Here is a 13,382-nt window from a genome sequence, read left to right as displayed (position 1 = left end):
AAACCAGCTCCATTTAATGATGATTCTTCTTCCAGTGTTAGGATTGAAAAAAAAAGAATCTGAACTGGAGAAAATGTGCCAAATCAGAAGGAACAGAACAGAAGGTAAGAGAGAACTGGTACATCATATCCTGACAGGGAAGCTGGATGTTGTGGGAGTGAGCAGGATGAAAATAGATGTGTGGATTCCAAAGGGAGCGAAGCACCTGAATTAGTTTTGTTACAGAGAGATCTGAACTTCAGATTCCTGCCCTGTGTACACAGGCAACCTGACTGATACAGTTACCAGAGACTAAAGTGCCACAGCGGATTGTATGCTGAGTGAAATAAATGTTATTCTTACAAAATACGTTCTTTATACTCTTACAAAACAAGCATTGTAGTGCAGATACACGCCAAGTTCTCTATACAAAAAAAAGAAGGTGGCAGATCTTTGAGAACCCTTCAGGGAAGGAAAGGATGGCAGAAAGTGTAATCCATGATTGAAAAGAGAAAGTCAGAGAACTACTCAGTGAATATTCTTAGTGAAAAAATAAACAGGAAGAAAATAGCAAAATGAGCTAAGTGCTGGTAAATTTGTACTCAACATCCATAGGATCTACAAGAGCCTAGAATGACACTCAGGCTGAACACTTTGATGTGACACTTAAAATGAACACTTGGTGTATTTTACATGGAGCCATGAACTGGAATGTATTGTTACTGTAATTAATGCTTTAGCAATCCGCACCAAATAGTGCCAACAACCACTAGTCAGGTTTCAATAACATCAGCACTTGCTGTTAAAATTTTCCAATCATCGCATTTTTCTATAATTAAACAATTGAAACTGTTACATGCCGACTTTATCATAGAGTTATAGATTCATTAAGATTGAAAAAGACCTCTAAGATCACCAGCCCACCTCCACCATGCCCACTGCCCATGTCCCTCAGTGCCACATCCACGCAGCTCCATCACCTCCAGGGACGGTGACTGCACCACCTCCCTGGGCAGCCTGTGCCACTGCATCACCGCTCTTACTGACAAGAAATTGTTCCTAATATCCAACCTGAACCTCCCCTGGCACAACTTGAGGATATTAACTCTCATCCCTCTCCACCATGTTCCCCTTCTCCACTAAGATGTTCACCTGTGTGCCCACAGTCCATGATGCACCTCCTCCTGTGATGTTGCAGCAATTTGCCAATGCTTGGTTCTTCATCAGGTGATGTGTGCTGATGTGTTCATAAGGAGTTTCTTGGGATAGCTTGAATCCTGCACACTTTCAAACAGCTGTTTGTTAGCACATCTTCTTGGCTGGACTATGAATATATATATAATGGTAATAAACTAGTAAAATTAGTGATCATGTGTAGTATAGTGCTTTGGTATAATAGCTAGTTATGCAAAATGAATGCATAGTTAAAACAAATTAAACACTAATTGGCTTCTTACTAGACAGTTTTGTCAATGTAGCTAAAACAAATGAGATTCCAGCCAACACACCACTGGCAATGTGCTGTTACAGCTACAACCAAGCTAAATAAGCTCAAGGCTGGACAAGCGCCAGAAGCGTTTCTCAAACCCTTCACTCTTTTATTGCCATGAGAATACAGGGATGGTGGTCTGCTAATGGAGACGCTGTATTTACTGTGCTACGGGACTACAATAGAAGTAAGCCTCATTTCTACAGGGTCAAATAGCGTGACGCCGCCCAGGTGATTTTTTCCTTATGTCTCCCATAGTTTCATCCTGTGTGGCAAGAGGAACAGAGAATCGTCATCAACTTGAAATTAGCACAGAAACAAACTAGTGTTTTCTTCTAGGCTCAGCCAAGCCACCCAGGAGACCAAACCTATGTAATTTGATAGTACAAGGTTTTATGTCTGCTGCTAGAACGGAACTGCTAGGACCATAAATCAGGAAAGATCCCCTTGTTTTCACTTTCTGAGGGTGTAAAAGCTACTTTTCTCCCATAAGCCCCAAGGGCTACTTCTTATACGAGGATGACAGAAGGTCTCTTTTTAAATCCTTTGTAAACAGGGAAAACTCTTCCCCAAACTTCCGTCACAGTTACTAGAATGACCTGACAGCAAGGGATTAAAAACCAGAAGTACATTTGGGTTTTTTCTGACTTATTTTTTATACACCAGGCTGTCAAAATTACATTGGGCTGCCCAGGGCCCCATCTAACCTGGCCTTGAACACCTCCAGGGACAGAGCATCCGCATCCTCTCTGGGCAGCCTGTGCCAGCACTTCACCACTCTCTGTAACATGCTTTATTTCGTTCGAAGCTACACAAAAACTGCATTTGAAATGAAGTGTGTGGTTTTAAATAAGCCAACTCCTATACATGACTGTACTCAAATCAAATACACTCCATAAGTGGAAATCTGTAAGATAGGCACTGCTGGCAGCTGCCTGTGGGTTTCTGTGGGGTCCCTGGGCTGTAGCGCTGTGCCAAAGCCCCTGTGAGGTGCAGGGCATGCAGCCAGGATCCATGCAGTTTGGCAGGGCTTGTCTGGGCAGCCTTCCCTGGCCTCATTTGGGTAAAACTTTCCTCTCAGGGCCCCAGTTTAGAACCACAAACAAACAAGAGCAGCAATAACAACAAAATGGGAACTGGAAGCTGGGTTCGTGTTACCTTTTTCATGCACCTAAACCTGAGGTGTGACTTGCAAGACTCTGGCTACCATCCAAGTGAAATCTAAGGGGATTAAGCCTGCTTTAGGCTCAGGTGTTTCATCACTTATGAAAAATCAGGGCTTAAATGGACACCTGGGAAGTGACCTTTGGGCAGCTGCCTCATTTATTTCAGTCTTGACCGTCCCTCCATGCTTTCCCAGCGAGGCCAGAAGAGGGCACATCTCCATAAGAATTCCGCTGCCTCTGAGCGGTGACGATCCGGATTTTCCTCTCTCCAAACCGTCCCGCTCAATCGGGACGCGGATTTTTCACTAGGCTTTTAATGGCTGTTCTTTAAGATTTGCATTAGCAAAGATCTGCGTTATATTGGGCCAGTGGGGCTTTTCTGAAAGCAGCTGATGAGGAGAGAGCTTGCAAAGCTTCATATGTGAGCAGGAATTAACAACGCTTGGAAGCAGTTTGCGACTACATCAGCTCTTCCTGATTGCCACTATCAGAAAAGATCGTTTCTTAAATCACTTCCTCCTCAGCCTCAATAAATACGGAGTGTTGGGTTGGCTTAGCCATGAAAATCTGCAGCCTTCCATTCATAACACTGCTGTTAAATTCTAGGCTGCTTATTTTACCTTTCCCTGTGCCTCATTAGCCTCCTTGAACAATTCAACCCTTTAGACACGGTGAAAGCTGGGTTCCAGAGCTGGATAGCCCAGGCTTAGGGATTTAGTTTTGCAACCCTTTATTTGGATGCGTCATTTAACTGCAGCATTAGTTAGACCCAAGGGCTTTCTATTCCAAAGAAATGAGCCATTGCAAAGAATCCTGGGGAAGAAGATTGGGCCAGATTTGTTTCAGGACACTTTTTCTCAGCACAGCATTGTCCAGTCAGGTTTAAATTCTTAATTATCTGTATTAGCTTTCTCGAATTTAAAAACTTCTAGGTTATTTGACAACAGAGAGTCCTCACCACCATGTTGAAGCACCTGACTTAATGTCAGTTGGTTAGCCAGAAGAAGAGCCTTGGAATGCATGGGCAGCATGAGACTATCATCAGCACTCACTGCAAGAACACATGCTGCTATTCCAGCCCCGTGCCTATACCTCAGGGACGTGCAGTGCTGCCACATCACTACTGATTAGAGTTCCAATGTTTCAGAGTCTGGGCCTGATGCTTACTAACCCAAAGCAAGCAAATACCTCCTAGGAATTTTCATCCTTCAATAGCACCTTTACCACTAGACATGCAACATGTGAGTTTTGCCTAGAGAAGACTTCAACTGAAAGAGGTTAATGATGTTGTCCCATCCTGGTGCAGACTCTGGCACTTGTTCCTGTTCTACTCCATGTGGTCAGCAGCTGCCCAGCACTCTCATTTGTCAAGATCTCTCTGTAAGGCCTCTCTACCCTTGAGCAAGTAAAAAACTCTTCCCAATTTAGTGTTGTCCTTAAACTCAGTATACATTTAGGTCCTGCATCTAGATATCCCCTCTAGATCAAACCTTTACCTCACAGACAGAGCACTTGATCATGTAGAGAGGAGTGTGATTTAAGTGGTTTAGAGAACACGGACTGATTTTGTTGGATTGCTCTCTAGACTTCTAAAATATCAAACAGTGCGGGAATCAGTTAAAAGAAAAGAGGAGCTTTACATCTCCTATGTCTGCCATCAGCAAAACTCGCTCAGTGTCTTTTTCCATTGGACCCACAGAGCAACCTCTGGGAGATGGCTGACATGGCAGCGCATTGCCTGCACACACAGCTATTCCCTTTCATAAACCATGCTGTTAAAGTTATGGAGCATGTGAAAGGAATGGTAACAAACTGGGAAGAGTTGGCTATTTTCTTCTGTGTTAGCATTGCTTGGGAAACTGATGTCTACCCTCATCTGGTGAACTAGAGGGACATCAAGGAGGCCGTAAGGGAGCACATAAGGTTTTCTGTGGCAATCAAGCTCTAGATTCTTAGCTGTAGAGGGTAACAGATTGGTTGATGTTTTCATGCTGCATGTGCTGAGAATGCTCATCCTAATGATGTCTTCCGAGAGCAAATTAGGAGAGACTAATTAAATAACAGCATTTTAATGATTGAAGACTCAGAGAACACCACCTTCTTAGTAGGATGACTGCTCACAAGGTATCGCTCTACACCGTCAGTCAGTAACAACCCAACTTAATTTCTGGGGGGTTAGTTTTAGAGCAGATCTGCTCTCATATCAGGTTCACACTCGATCACTACTGCCTGCGTGACCCACTGGTTGGCAAGAGAGGATCTGAGTGGAGGAGAAAGGGAATGCAGAGGTGAAACAAACAGACAGAAACAGGACTGCCATACTACCCTTACTTAACATAGTAGACTCAGTGTGTGGAACTCATTGAACACCACTGACTTCCTTTGTGAATCTGCACTATTATGAGCAGAAACAAATACATGCTTCAGTCCCTGTGTGGATTCTGATTAAGTCTACTGTCCTCTTCTATGATTTCGGTCTTGCAAACATCATACTTACTAGAGAAAAAAAGAAAGTTTACATTATTAGTTCGTAAGACCTGAGAAACCCTGTCCCCTGGAGATACCATACTTCCTCCATATTTAAAGCTATTGAACTGTGAGTGAAGGGCAGAAGTACTAAAGCATTGAATGGGTCATTAAAACTCTCAGGATGTTCAGAAGTTCCTCAGAGGTTTGTGTTCCCTCCAGTGGAGATGCCATCTGCTTTTATTTGCATTAACAATATGGCTTTTAATAAGTGTGAATTTCACACTTCTCCATGCTTCCATCAAAACTACTGAAAACATCACCAGTGGTAGCAGGGGAAGGAGGATCAGATGGAAGCTGTTGCTGAAATGAACGTTGAGAACGTTGATGAATTCAGTCATTTTGTCCACCTTGCTTTTCAGCACAGCTGTGCCTCCCTTCCTTCCTGGAGAAACATAAGGAATTAAGGATAAATATGGTTTCAGTTAGATGTATTTCAGATAAATTGGCATGTCACTGCAAAATAGTTGTTGCTATCTCTCTGCTTCGTGTTGTAACAAATCTCTCGATGTCGAAGGTCTTTTCCAGCCTCGATGATTCTAGGGTCCAATGAATTTTGCTCAAGCACAGGAGCCCAAGGAGCAACACTCACTGCCACGTGTCAGTCAGCAGGCAGATCCCTGTGAGTTATCCTTTCCTCAGGGAGCTGTTTGTATCACAGCTGTCATGTTTTGTCAAACTGCTGGAACTTCTCCAGTTTATGCAGGAAATATGTCCTCCTTTGAATGTTTTCTTAGCAGAAAGGAGCACATGCAGAATGTATGGCTTTCAGTAAGGTGCTCCATGAGATTAGCTTCCTATCAGGAAGCAACAAGAAGGCCAGTTCCTTCCAGGCTGTTCTGTGTTTGTTTGCCAAGTCCCAGTGGCTCTCTCTGGAAGTGTAACCAGCAAAGGGTGGTTGCTTTATGGGGAGCCGATTTAGCAGGCATGGAAGCAGTACACAGGACAGCCAGTGGCACTGCCCCATTGCACAGCTTTGAGCCTCTACAAGCTGCCATTTGAACATGCTACACATGAAATGCATCAGAACGTGGGTATGATTTTTTCCTAATGGAGATGGGCTTGTCTGTCTTCCTGTTGTCTCTGGTTGTAACAACCATTTTTGCTGGAAGGTTCACTCATAACTAGCAAAGCAGCAAGAGTGTCCAGCTGAGGGCTATAAGCTTTGTGAAATCCAGCATTGTGGTGGAGAAGCAGTATATACTGTCCTACTGAGGGAAAAGGGGTGGAATTAGATCCCTGTACATTCTGGACTCAGAGCTTCAGGACAACTACAGCACACAAGAGTGCTCATCTGGTATGTATACTACAGGGGACTTGGAGGAGCTGGAGCTACTGCAGTGTTGGAGGGAGTGAGAATCAGTCATCACTTCAGAAGAAATCCTGTAGGTGCAGTGCTTGTTTGATTTTCGTGATGGGTGTCCTAACATCTAACTGATCATCTCAAATGGTTGTGCTTCTTATTCTCTCAGGGATGAGACATAACAAGACAATATGTTCTTTGGCACTTTGGTTTAAATTCTGCCCAGCTCTTCTTTTCAGATGTTCAGGCACAAAGTACTTAGGCAGTTTTATGGCTCCAGAGCTGTTGATCAGATTCAGCAGCTTGATAATAATGCTATCCTTTTGCCCCTTTGTCCTCCAGAGATTTTCATCAGTCTTGCAAAGATATTTGAAGCTTGGGAAATGAGACCTTGCTCACACATGCCAGAGAGATTGTGTAAGACCAGCATGTTCTAAACAGAAGGGAAAGGCAGATCAAGTGAGCTTCACTTTCTCCTGATAACATCAAGGAAAACTTGTGCAGTTTACTTTGGTGCAGTTGGTGCACTGTTCTTGATCCACAAACAGTGATATTGTGGGCTGGGTGGGTGCAGCTGTGAGGTGGACAGGCAAGGAGGAAGCTATGTAATGCTTGTTGCCCCACAACCTGCCAAAAGATTGCCAGCTAAGTAAGTGAGTGAATGACATTTTATTATGCTAAAAGCTGCACAGATGCAATTTTGTACTGATCATAACTGATCCAGGTGCACAGATGTGTTAACAATTTCCTCGTAGATAGAAACCATGTCACTTCCTACTAAAAAGGAAAGAACTCCACAGGCATGGCTAACAGCAGAAATCTGGTTTTAGCCTAAAATAACAAGCAGGGAGGTGAGCTGAGACCTGTTTCCAGGTGTATTACCAGGCTGCTGTGTTGGCTGGTCCAAACCACTCCTTGTTCCCTGCTTAGAAAGCACACATAAGAAGATATATAGCTTTACACCATGAGGAAATGAGACCTCAGCTCTTGCATGCACAAGGGATGATCCAGTGATGAACTCCCTGGAAAACCAGTTTGCAGGTGACCTCAAAAAGTCACAAAGAACCGTGCTATCAACATAGGTGGTGCCACCGTGATTGAAAAGACATTCTCTGTGCTCCTCCATTCAAGCTCAAAGTGTTTTGTCTAGCACGCCAGGTCACTCATCGATGTGGCAAGTTAACCTAAAGTTTTTTGTAAATCAGGCTAGTTTAGGGACTGGATTTTCTGTGGTCCCTTTGCCTTTCACACTAAAGGAAACTAGTGCTGAACAAATGAAATGGACACACAAACTTCAGACATTTCATTTTAGCAGAAACACCTTCAGTTTTCTCACCAGGACTCCAGGTCTTATAGCTGCTCCACTTTGCATAGCACAAATTGCCTCTCTTCACAGAGATCAGTTATATCCTCTTGAAAGTGGGGCAGGGGAAGGGTCACCACATTTCAAGATTTGTATCTGTCTTCCTGCAAAATGTGAAGTTCCCCTTAGCGTCAGCAGCTGGTTTAATCAATGAGCTAAATAAACAGCTTTCATCTGCAAAGAGTTAGAAGCCCCATCATGCAGGCGAGAGTGAAGAGTAGCATTTAGTGCTGCTGTGTGAGCTGAAGTGTTCAGCAGAGAGTTTGGGAGAACTTCCCTGACCCCATTTGTCCATTTTGATTGAATAGAAGCTCCTGTTGCTCCTTTTCATTCATGTGGATACCAGCTGCTTCAAACATATAGCCTGAGGTTAACCTCAGCTGGAGACAGCCGTGCAGTGGGTGAGATGGCTCTGTATTTACAACTTCTTCCCTATGAGTTGGTAGAGAGCATCAAATAATGCTAATAAAGACTAATGGCCACATCCCTTCATCTGGGATGAAATTCAGGGAGGATCCTGTCGAGGCAGAGTAACTAACAGGTCTTTCAGGTGTTAGTAACAAGACACAAGTCTAACACTACATTAGTGATCATGTATTTTAACAGAGCAAATGTCTAATTGATACATTGACCTTTGGCATAATTGGTTGTTCCAACAAGGTCCATACCATCATGCACCCCCCCAAATCTTCCATTTTAACCTGTCCTTGAGTTACTTGTCTGTAAAGTAGGAGAAGAATTACACCTTTAGCTATGAAAGTGCTTGGCTGTAAGTAGCACTGCAAAAAGCATTTGCATCCTATCCCTAACACAAAGACCAGAGGTGGAGTAGGAATGCTGCAGAGAGGATGTTTGAACATGCTCCCACATCAGGATGGCTTCAAGGGTAAGATACCAACAGGGGAATCTTGTAGACAAAAGTTAATTCTCACAAATGGTATCAACAAGGATGATGAACCCTATCCTGTTTTATCTTTAAGCAAACCTTCTAATGTTGAGTGTGGTAGGAGGATAAGGCTAATCTTGACAAGACCATCTCAGAGCAAAGCAAACTCACCTCGGATAGCTTTGAATGAGATTTTTCTTTTTGCCTGTCCACATGACTTGGCCACATTTAAAGAAGCAGCACATCTTTTAGCAACAAAGAATGCCTCTTGTTAACTTCAACTGTCTCCATTCTACATTTCTTAAAGCCATATTGTTGTTCCCCATGACTCCTAATCCTTGTGACTCACACAAGACTAATAATTTTAGCATAATTTAAACAAAGCATTTTTCATATAATTAAAATATTAAATCTAATAAACACCATTTATTTCCTGCAGAAGAAAACAAAATTCATGTTACTGTAGAATTAGCATGGCTATTTCTCAAACATTAAATGAAATGGGATTATCTCATAGCCTTTGCTGAGAATTGTCATCATGGTACTCTATCCCCCTGACCTTGAAGTTTTGGATTGGGAACACAATAAACTCCCCATGATTCAGTTGGAAACACTGAAAGACTTTCTACTTGTACAGTAACATATAGTGACAATAATGCAAAGATGGTACAAGAGAGATGATGATAAAAATCCAAAAGGTTATTTAAAGGAAAGACTCACCCAATATAGGCCTTCAGTCTGCTGGGCTCAGAGAGTGGTGGCGAATGGAGTTAAATCCATCTGGCGACCAATCATGAGTGGTGCCCCCGAAGGGTTGTTAATGGGGCCTGTCCTTTTCCATATCTTTATTGATGACCTGGATGAAGGCATTGAGTGCACCCTTGGTGAGTCTGCAGGTGACACCAAGTTGGATGGAAGTGTTGATCTGCCTGGCAGGCTCTTCAGAGGCCTCTGGATAGGCTGGATAGCTGAGCTATCCAATGGGCCAATGGGTTCAATGGGATGAAATTAACAAGAGCAAATGCTGGGTCCCACACTTTGGCCAGAACAACCCCAGGCAATGCTAAAGGTAGAGTGGCTGGAAGACTGTGTAGAGGAAACAGATGTGGGGATATTGGTCAACATTAAGCTGAACATGAACCAACAGTGTGCCCAGGTGGCCAAGACGGCCAATGGCATCCTGTCTTATATCCAGAAATAGCATTGTCAGCATGAGCAGGGAAATGATTACCTGTCTGTACCCAGCACTGGTGAGGCCACACTTTGAGTACTGTGTTCAGGTTTGGATCCCTCACTACAAGGAAGACATTGGGGCCCTGGTGTGTGTCCAGAGAAGGGCAATGTAGCTGGTGAGAGGTCTGGAGCACAAGTATGAGGAGCAGCTGAAGGAGCTGGGATTGTTCAGTCTGGAGAAGAGGAGGCTCAGGGGAGACTTTATTGCTCTCTACAGCCACATGAAAGGAGGTTGTGGTGAGGTGGGAGTTGGCTTCTTCTCCCATGTAACTATCAATAGGACTAGAGGGAATGGCCTCAAGATGCATCAGAGAAGATTCAGGTAGGAAGTTAGGAAATACTACTCTGAGAAGTTGATGGAACAGGCTGCCCAAGGAGTTGGTGGAGTCACCGACACTGGAGGTGTTCAAGAAACATTTAGATTGTTGTAGTGAGGGACATGGTTTAGTGGGAAATATTGGTGATAGGTGGACAGTTGGACTGAATGAGGTCATTTCCAATCTCAGTGATTCTATGATTCTGTGAATTATAGACCCCCAAATTAATGAAAAATAAAAATAGCCATCACAGAGGAGAAATGAGGAACAAAATAAGAACAAAAGTCAAACAGTATTTTTGTAAGAAGCAAGGTAGTGATCTCAAGTGTGCAGCATTTCCATGTATGAAACACACTTGGGAAGTCAAAAGGACCAGCCTTGTAAGTAAAGACTTGCCCATTTGGAGAAAATAATTGTCACATTAGGTTTCCACAGAGTTATTCCAAAGAATTTTGTTTTATTAAATAAAAGGAAAAAAAAAAGATTTTATTCCAGAATAATGACATATCTCTGGAAACGCACTAATTCTTTTACAAGAGCGTGTGCTCTGCCATTACCATTTTTGCTAGTTTCTCCATGTAGTTATTTTCCACAAGTCCCATGTTAGCTCAGATTTTTTTTCCAGTCAGTTCAGACAAGGGCAAGTTTTCCACCACTGCTTTTTGGATTGCCTTCATCATGATGGAGGCTTTTGTTCTTTTTTGTTCTTTTCATTCACAGGGTGTCTGTAAATGTTTAGTATCCTTTTCCTTCCCTTGCCTTGTTTTGCCTTGCCTTGCCTTTCTTTGACTCACCTTGCCTTATCTTGCCTTCTTATTTTTCTCTTCTTTCTATTATTTCCAGACATTGACTGAAGGTACTATTATTTCCTTTCCACTGTAATTCTTAAATGTGTGAGCAGTATTGACTCTCTTCTCAAATCTGATGTCTGCAGACCTTGCAACACGAGCTAAGGTGTATATGATATTTCAGTGAGCTCTGCAGGGCTAGGATGACTGGAACTCCATGAAGCATCTCCCATCTGCAAAAGCTTCATGAAAGAAAGACTTGGGCATATCAGGCTGCTCCCAACCTCTCTGGGATCTAGCAGTTGAATCATGACTTCCTTGCCACCAGATTCAGTTCTGGTTTGGAGTACCAATCAAACTGAAGCTTGAAACAATCAGTGTGTAAGTGAAGATCCTCAGCCAAAAGTTTTGCAAAATGATATTTAATAATAAAATACAGGCATAATTCCAGTGCCAATAAATGTGCCACATGAAAATAGACATAAATGAGAGTCAGAAAATTTGTCCAATTAAATGTCATCTTTAGCTTCTGCTATTAGTTGAGGGTTCTACGAGTGTTCAGGTGTAATGCGGAAGTCCTCGTAAAGTAATGATTTGAACAAATCATTGAGGTAACAAAAGTCATTCTGGACTCTTGAGTTCCTTGCCAGCTGAGATTTTTTCTCATGTGTAGCAAATAAATCTATTGAAAAATAGTACGTGTTTTATGGACAAGTTCACCAGGAGGTGGTGGGTAAAAGTCCCTTTGCAACCTTAGTAAAAAGTGAATCAGGAAAGTATTATGAACAGAAGAGTCACCGAAAGTCTACATAATTTGACAAACCTTTCTGCAGCATTGTTTTTTGTTTTTTCTCTTTTTTTTTTTTCTTTTTCTTTTTTTTTTTTTTCCCCAGAATCGCTGAATCTTAAGGGTCGGAAGGGACCTCAGTTTGTTTTTCAAAAGCTAAAAAAACAAAAATGAACAAGAAAAAATAAGAAAGGAATGGCTGTTGGAAAGTGCTATGTGAGCACGGACAAGCCCTTCCAGTCAAATACTTTTTTTTTCAGACATCTGAAGCTTTTCTCTCTAGTAGGATGCCATGAGCATATAATTAAGGTTCCAGGTCTGTGACATTTTCCTGTATGCTTAATGGGGTGAGTTCTTGATGTTTCTCGAGAGATTTTTTCTCCAAACTGAGGTCAAACAGTTGACTAGTCATTCTTTTCATTGTTCTATATATAGATTATGCAAGAAACAGGATATAGTAACATTCTCTTGTGATTCACCATGAGGAAAATATTCCATTTCTCTTTGGAGACAATCCTCAACAGACCCCACAGTAGTCATTCATTTATGGTTTTCTGGGGAAAAACTTTACTTTCTCCCTATGTCTGACATTAAGGACTGCAGTGCTGCATGAACTCAGTCTATTAACTCGAACTAAAGGCTTACTCAACCATAGTCAGCTTTGTAAGGGCACACAAAATTTCTTACATGCTTGAGAGCCTTGTGTCTGTTAGAGACCTAGCAGGACTGTGTCAGTGTCTTGGCCTCTGTAAATTGCCTCTGTGTCCAGGGTATGTAATAAATAAAAGAGCCTGGAAGACCTCCATGAGGGGTCGTTATTCATAGGGTTCAGAAGATGCTGCTGAGCAGTTCAGCTGGAAAAGGAATTATGGTCGCTAATCCATCTGAGCCCCAACATCCCTCTGACTGCAAACGACAGAGAGAAGAGACCAAGTAAGTCCCCCTTCACATTTATATGGGACAAGAAGAAAATATTCCTCAAGTTTTGTTTATCCTTTCAGGCTGTCAGCATCACATCTTCTGAGATCTTTTTGCTGGAGTCTCCAGCTCTGCATGGCACTGCATGGGGGGCTTCCTCTGGGAAGAATTGTGTGGAGGAAGAAGTAGAAGAAACTCTGATTTTAAAGAGAGAAAACTTCAACCAGGAACAAGTGGGCCTCTTGAAATTACAGACTTCGGACTACCCAACACTGGAAGTTCTGCTCTTTGGCTCTCAGAGATTTGTGCCCATCCCTTCCCCTTTATGTGAAGTCTGAAGCATTGCAAACAGAATCAGCACTGACGGAAGGGCAGTGAAAGCCAAAAATCATGCTGTTGTTGAGAGGAACAAACACTGACTTATGAAACTCATGCTGTATGCAGGGTGCTTCATAGCATCAGGGACCCATTGTGGATCAGGCAGAAACATGTCTACCCCTGCACTCCTCTGACTTAAAAGTGAGGAGCAGCCACCTGCTCAGCTTATCATACCTTAACCACAGACGAAGCTTAGGCATTCATGCCCATTCCAGAAATTCTGCTTCAGGTTTTCTGTCCCTGCAACTT

The sequence above is a fragment of the Coturnix japonica genome, chromosome 1 (assembly GCF_054131305.1).
Source record: "Coturnix japonica strain WE chromosome 1, WE-NBRP24, whole genome shotgun sequence".
Taxonomy (NCBI): Eukaryota; Metazoa; Chordata; class Aves; order Galliformes; family Phasianidae; genus Coturnix; species Coturnix japonica.
The sequence above is the reverse complement of the archived record's forward strand: the minus strand, read 5'-3'. Positions refer to the sequence as shown.